Source organism: Glycine max, chromosome 18, assembly GCF_000004515.6.
Source record: "Glycine max cultivar Williams 82 chromosome 18, Glycine_max_v4.0, whole genome shotgun sequence".
NCBI classification, from domain to species: Eukaryota; Viridiplantae; Streptophyta; class Magnoliopsida; order Fabales; family Fabaceae; genus Glycine; species Glycine max.
This window is the reverse complement of record NC_038254.2, coordinates 35,864,077-35,871,353: the sequence shown is the minus strand read 5'-3', so window position 1 is coordinate 35,871,353 and position 7,277 is coordinate 35,864,077.

The window sequence follows — 7,277 nt, the reverse complement described above, 5'->3', positions numbered from 1 at the left end:
CCTCCGGGAACAACGAGTCATTTACATGCGGAAATTTTACGGTCACCCGCGACTCTCGTCAACCGAGAGGAACGAAATTAGTGTCATACCCTAATTTCGTCCGGGGATCTTTGCTTGATGACATGCGACCTTTGTTTGGTCCTTGTGAGGTGCTTGGCACCCATCATTAGGCAATTTGTGAAATTCCGGGAACAACAAGTCATTTACATGCGGAAATTTTATGGTCACCCGCGACTCTCTTCAACCGAGAGGAACGAAATTAGTGTCATACCCTAATTTCGTCCGGGGATCTTTGCTTGATGACATGCGACCTTTCTTTTGTCCTTGTGAGGTGCTTGGCACCCATCATTAGGAAATTTGTGAAATTCCGGGAACAACAAGTCATTTGCATGTGGAGATTTTATGGTCACCCGCGACTCTCGTCAAATCGAGAGGAACGAAATTAGTGTCTTGTCTTTACTTTCCTTTTATCTCCAATAAAAGACAAGTAAAGAGGGGCAACTGTCATACCCTAATTTCGTCCGGGGACCTTTGCTTGATGACATGCGACCTTTCTTTGGTCCTTGTGAGGTGCTTGGCACCCATCATTAGGCAATTTGTGAAATTCCAGGACATGCCGGAAAACCAAAAAATATTGATGCACAATCCGTAAGTTTCCGTGACACACCGGAAATCAAATGGAAGCATCGTTGCATAATTAAGTGAGATTCCGTAACATTCCGTAAGTCAAAAAGGGGATGATTATGTAATCCGCAAGGTTCCGTAACATTATGGAAAGAAAACAAGTATCGTTACGAGATTCGTAAGTTTCCGTAACTTTACGAAAAAAGAATCACCAAAAAAGGTAAGGGGGTGAACTTATCAAGATAGGGGTGTAAATAGCAATTCAAATCTAGGCCCTTCCAAAACATTTTGGAAGTTGGGTTGCTTAAGGAGGAAGCAACTGGGCGGCAAGCTCCTCCACGTTTTTGAAAAATGGTTTTTGGGGCTTCCGCGGCTTCCGTAATACTGCCGTAAAATTTCCGAAAACCTTGGGTAAGCATATTCCACTTAACATTGGTGAAAGGGAAGAGAAAAAAGATGAAAATCAAATTCGAAAACAGTTCCGTAAGGCTAACGTAACTTTTCCGTAAAATACGAAAAGGGGGGTGAACTTAGTAATTCGGGTGCGCTTAGAAATCTTATTCGTTAAGTCTTTGGGCGGCAAGCACCTCCTTTTTTTTCTATAAATAGGGGAGGGGGGAGCTGTTTCAAAATGTTCAAGACCCCTTTGGTATGCATTTCGGCTATTTTGGGCAAAAAACACGTTTTCGTGAAGAAAAATCGAGTCGAAGTGCTTCTGTAACGCTTCCGTAAGCGATTCTGTGGAAATTCTTCATCGTTCTTCGTCGTTCTTCACCGTTCTTCATCCGTTCTTCGTTCGTTCTTCGTTCTTCAACGGGTAAGTTTTCAAATCCGAGACTTTCAATTCATTTCTTGTTTTGTGTACTTTCACTTTAATTTCGTTTACTTTCAGTTTTCTTTTCTTCCCTTTTGACGTGCTTAAGCCATTTAATTAAGTCATTTCTCGCTTAATCTAAAAATAAAATAAATTTCCACCGATCATTTGAATTGTATCATCCGTTAATTTTGGTTAAAATGAATTCCGACCGTTCGGTCATGCCGTAACCACATTGGAAATCAAAAAAAGAGGTAAAATAATAATATAATAATCAAAAAAAGATTTTTTAGTAAAGTAAAGCGAAAAATCAATCGGACGTTTTCTCTTTGGGATTTCTCATTCTTAATCGAATTGACTAATAACTAAGGTGAAACTAAGGCTAAAATCAACTCGCCTAGTCAAGCTCGTCCACAAAAATAGGTTTTTGAAAGTTTATCACTTCAATTTCTTATTAAGTAAAATGGGTCATTTTTAAGGTCCAACGCCTTAAAATGATCACCTTTCAAGTAAAAAGAATCACTTGATTCACGCATAAGAAAGAACTACGTAGGTCTGATTTTCTCATCCCAATTGAGGAATACGTAGGAGCAAAGGGAAACACCCTTGTCGACCACAAAAAGAGAAAAAATATAAAAAGGGTATAAAGGATATAAGGACATAAAAGGGAACGTAAAAATCAAAGTCATGTTTGCACATTCGATTAAAGGCTGTCGTCCCTTGTGACGGACGTGTGGGGTGCTAATACCTTCCCCGCGCGTAAATACAACTCCCGAACCTTTCACTTAAAAGTTCGTAGATCGCGACTTTTCCGGTTTTTCCGACGCTTTCCTCAAATAAACGTTGGTGGCGACTCCGCGCGTATTCCTTTCGTGGAACACGCATCCCGCGAGTCACGCGTCGCCCTCCCGCCGAAGGGTAGGTTGCGACAGCTGGTATTCCATACCGCCACAATATTATTATCTTGAGTGATGATACCTCTAGAAAACAGCCGTGTGAGTTATGAATTGTTGGGGAGTAGTTATTAGAGACCCCTAGATATTGTCCTAGGTTCCCAAATAGGGGCAAAGAGCAAAACACACTCCGTGCCATTCGTTCTCATGCATTTTTTGGTAAATAGCACTAGTTTATAGTTTTGCTAGTGATGTTTGGTTTCTTTAGAGTAATACGTAGCCTTTTTAATGCTACGTTGAGGCGCCGTCATGCCCAAAACGTAGCATTAAAATTGGATCTCTGCGGTCTCGTATGTGTGAATTACCCTTTTGTGTTGTTTTCTTTCCGTTTCATGCATACGCATTGCATCATTCATGTCGGAGTCTTGATCCACCCCTTTTTTAGGTAAATGATGGGGATAAATCAAAACGGCAAAAGGTTTTATCAAGTCAAGGTTAAAGGTCTAGATGTCACTAGCCTCAAGGAATTGGGACGATTGATGGGACCCCTCCAAAGGCAAGCCTTCCGCAAAGTGTACGGGAAGATTCTAGATTTGGCTGCAGCGGAGGTATTTACGGAAGCTGTCGTATCCCTCACCCAATACTACGACCAGCCGTTGAGGTGTTTCACGTTTGGGGACTTCCAAATGGTACCAACTATTGAAGAGTTTGAGGAGATATTAGGATGCCCTCTTGGGGGGAGAAAACCGTATCTTTTCTCCGGCTTTCTTCCTTCCTTGAGCAAGATTGCAGCTGTGATTGGAGATTTAGCAAAAGAGTTGGATCGCATGAAACAAACTCGCAATGGAATAGTGGGCCTGCCACGAAAATACTTGGAAGGCAAGGCAAGGGATATGGCGAGCCAAGAGAAGTGGGGGCCGTTTCCGGATATTTTAGCTTTGCTGATTTTTGGGGTTGTCCTTTTTCCGAACGTTGACGGTTTGGTAGACTTAACCGCCATTGATGCTTTCCTCGCATATCACAATAGCAAGGAAAGTCCAGTGGTGGCTATCTTGGCAGATTTGTTAGACACCTTTGACCGGAGGTGTGAGAAAAACAGTGCACGGATTGTCTGTTGTTTACCCGCTCTCTGTGTGTGGTTGATTTCACACCTATTCCGACAAGACACGAGACACCCGTGTCCGCTTCAAAGCTATCGCTCATGCGCCGAAAAAGGAAGAGTCAATTGGGACCAACATTTGGCTGGGATAGGGGGCAGCGCGATCAATTGGTTTCCTCGTTGGAAGGAAGGCAAGGAAGGAGTTCTTTTCTCGTGTGGGGACTACCCTAATGTTCCACTGATAGGGACTAGGGGTTGTATTAATTATAATCCCGCACTCACCATAAGACAGCTAGGGTATCCCATGAGGGGACGCCAACCGAAGAAAGTCTCTCGCCTTTCCTTGTGAGGGATCTAGGCGCGCAAGGTATCAAGGGTATACAAAGAATCCACAAGGCGTGGAGGAGTCCGTTGAGGAAAGACAAGGAGCTTAGAGGCATCCGAAATGGCATCATCGGAGGTTATCATGGATGGCTAAGAATTCACACGCGGGGCTTAGATTGGCTCTCCAAATTGAAAGTTATCGATGAGGAGAACTTCGAAGCTCCGAAGGAAGATGAAGAAGTCTGAGCTCTAAAATTAGAGCTAGGGAAGGCGAGACTCGCCAAGGAGAAGTTCAAATCCACTGCTACACACATCCGGAAGGAGTGCACCGAGTTACAAGAGGAAAACGCGACCACTGCAAGAGCCCTTGAACAAGAAACCAAAAGGGCCCGCAAGGAGGAATATGGCCGAGAGAAATTCCAAGGAGCATTATGGGGTAGCAACAACGAGCTCAAGCTTCGAAGAGAGGAGAGAGATCGGTCACGGGTGCATGGCATGATCTTAAAAGAAGAATTAGTTGCTTACGCGAGGTCCAAAAGGAGTTTGGCTCAACACTTGGAAGCCACGGAGCAAAGCATGCTAGCTATCATAGGGCAATACAAGGAAGAATTGAACCAGTCCATGGCCCATGAACAAAAGCTAGTGGAGGATTTTGCACAAGTGTATGCCGAAAAAGAAGCAAGAGGGAGGGTGATTGATGCGTTGCATCAAGAAGCGACTATGTGGATGGATAGGTTCGCCTTGACCTTGAATGGAAGTTTGAATATGCTGCCAATATGGCCCCCAACAACAATAGAAGAGCCCCAGTAGTGGGTGCGAGGAAAAAGGAAGGAGACGCCCACGCGGTCACCACCACCCCAACATGGATGAAAGCACCCCAAAATATCCAAAGCTCATACCAGCCTAATCCCCCAAATTTTTTAATCCGAGCCGGGAATTCCCTCCCGACTCAAGTAAAAGGACCACCCGCAGCGGAAAGAGCGCCGGCCCAACGCACAGCTCCAGCCGCACCCCGGCCAGTTAATAATACAGCCCTCGGCGCGACCTATAAATATGCACAGCACCCGAAAGACAACTTCCCTCCTATTCCCATGGCATATTCCGAGTTATGGCCTTCATTATTGGAGAATCGCTTGGTGGTGGCTATACCTGGGAAGGTTCTCTAGCCACCCTACCCCAAGTGGTATGATCCGGGTGCCAAGTGTGTGTACCATAGTGGAGTTCCCGGACACAATATTGACTCCTACATCTCGTTCAAGTATAAAGTGCAGCATCTAATTAGTGCTGGCTGGCTAGCATTTCAAGAGGAAGGCCCAAATGTTAAAACCAACCCGCTAGCTAGTCATGGAGGGGCTAGCGTGAACGCCGTCGAAGAGGACGGGCCATCACGGACAAAGAGGTTAGGAGAGGTGGCCACTTCTAGACTCTTCATCTATCAATCACTGCAAGCGGCGTGCATGGTCTCCCGAGGTGGAGATGAAAGGGATGAATGTTTGTTTCACCTCGGGGAGTTGCATGACATGGAAACCTGTCCCGTGGTGGAAGAATTGCTTCAACGGCTCATGGATTGTGGGCAGCTTGAAGTGTTCATAGGAGGGAAGGAAGAACCACAAATTTGCATGCAGTCAGAAGAGAAGAAGGTTCCTCTAACCCCTAAGGCCCTAGTGATGTGTTTTACTAGGAAAGGGACCGGCTCCACACCCATATACCCCCGGACGGCGCCCAAGCCAACGCCATTTGCATATCAAAGTAATAAGGCCGTTTCGTGGAAGTATACCCCTCCCGCGTCAAGCGAAAGAGTTGCAACCGAAGTTGACTCCCTATCGGCTAAGGTAACCAACATCACCGGCCTCAGTGGCGTAACCCGCAGTGGTCGGGTGTTCGCTTCCCCTCACCCGGCAGAATTGCCCTCTAAAGGGAAGGCGCCCATGATCCAAGAGCCCACAGACATAGCCACCCCCTCGAAAGAAGTAGATCCTCCCGTGCCAAGAGGAGCCAAAAAGAAAGAGGGACTTCAAGGAAAAACAGTGACTTTGGAAGAGGCCCATGAGTTCCTCCGCCTCATCCAACAAAGCGAGTTTAAGGTAGTCGAGCAACTGAATAAAACTCCAGCAAGGATCTCCTTGCTTGAACTACTCATAAACTCCGAGCCTCATCGTGCGCTGTTGATGAAGGTCCTTAACGATGCCCATGTAGCACATGATATCTCAGTGGAGGGTTTCGAAGGCATCGTTAATCATATAACCACCAACAATTATATCGCGTTTGCGGAAGAAGAGACTCCCGTTGAGGGGAGAGGACGCAACAAGGCTCTACATGTGTCGGTGAGATGTATGGACCACGTTGTCGCAAAGGTACTTATCGACAACGGATCGAGTTTAAATGTAATGCCGAAGACCACTTTGGAAAAGCTTCCTTTTAGTGCGTCACGTTTAAAACCGAGCTCGATGGTGGTGCGGGCCTTTGATGGTACTCGGCAGGAAGTAATGGGGGAAATCGACATTCCCATTCAGATAGGCCCCCACACTTGCAATGTGGTGTTTCAAGTAATGGATATAAATCCTGCCTATAGCTGCCTCTTGGGAAGACCGTGGATTCATGCCCTGGGAGTGGTCCCTTCAACGCTTCACCAGAAATTGAAGTTCGCAGTGGGTGGACTTTTAGTGATAGTGTCGGGTGAAGAGGATATGTTAGTGAGCTGCCCCTCCTCCGCACCGTACGTAGAAGCGGCGGAAGAATCATTGGAAACGGCTTTCCAATCCTTTGAGGTGGTGAGCTACGCCTCTGTGAACCAAGTCCATCGCTACCTTCTTTCTCCAAAGTGGCCATAATGGTGGCGCGTGTTATGCTCAGGAACGGATTTGAGCCCGGAATGGGTCTAGGCAAGGACTGCCTCGGGAATGCCGACGTGGTCGATATCAAGGGAAATCCATACAACTATGGATTAGGGTACGAACCCGGGATGTCGGGGAGGAGGAACGTGCCGTCAAGATTTCGGGCGGACAGGGTATGGCCCGGCCGTATTAGTCAGTGTTTCACCAGCGCTAGAATGGTGTCCGAAGAGGAGGTGGCCGCAATAGAAGAGGAGTTCCCTCAAGACCCACCAAGTTTTGTGCAACCATGCCACCTCGATTCCCAAGTGGGGAACTGGCGCGTGATAAGCCAGTCAGAAGTCTATACCGCTGATTCAATGTAATTAGAGCCTATAGATTTCCTTTCTCTTTTGTTTTGTGAAACCTACCTTATTAAATAAACAAAGAGATCTTGTTTCATCTGTTCTTGCGGTTCCACCTTTTCTCATATCATTTTGCATGTTTTTGTTTCTTTTGTCTTGTTTGGTATAGATGTGAGGGTCGATTCTTTGAGGAACCTAACAACGAAGGTTTGACAATCGATTTCGATCGAGATACAAGCCAAACGGTAAACGAGGAAGAGGAAGAGGACGTCCTGTCACCAGAGTTGGAGAGGTTGGTCGCTCAGGAAGAACGTGAAATGAAGCCTCACCGACAAGAAACCGAATTGG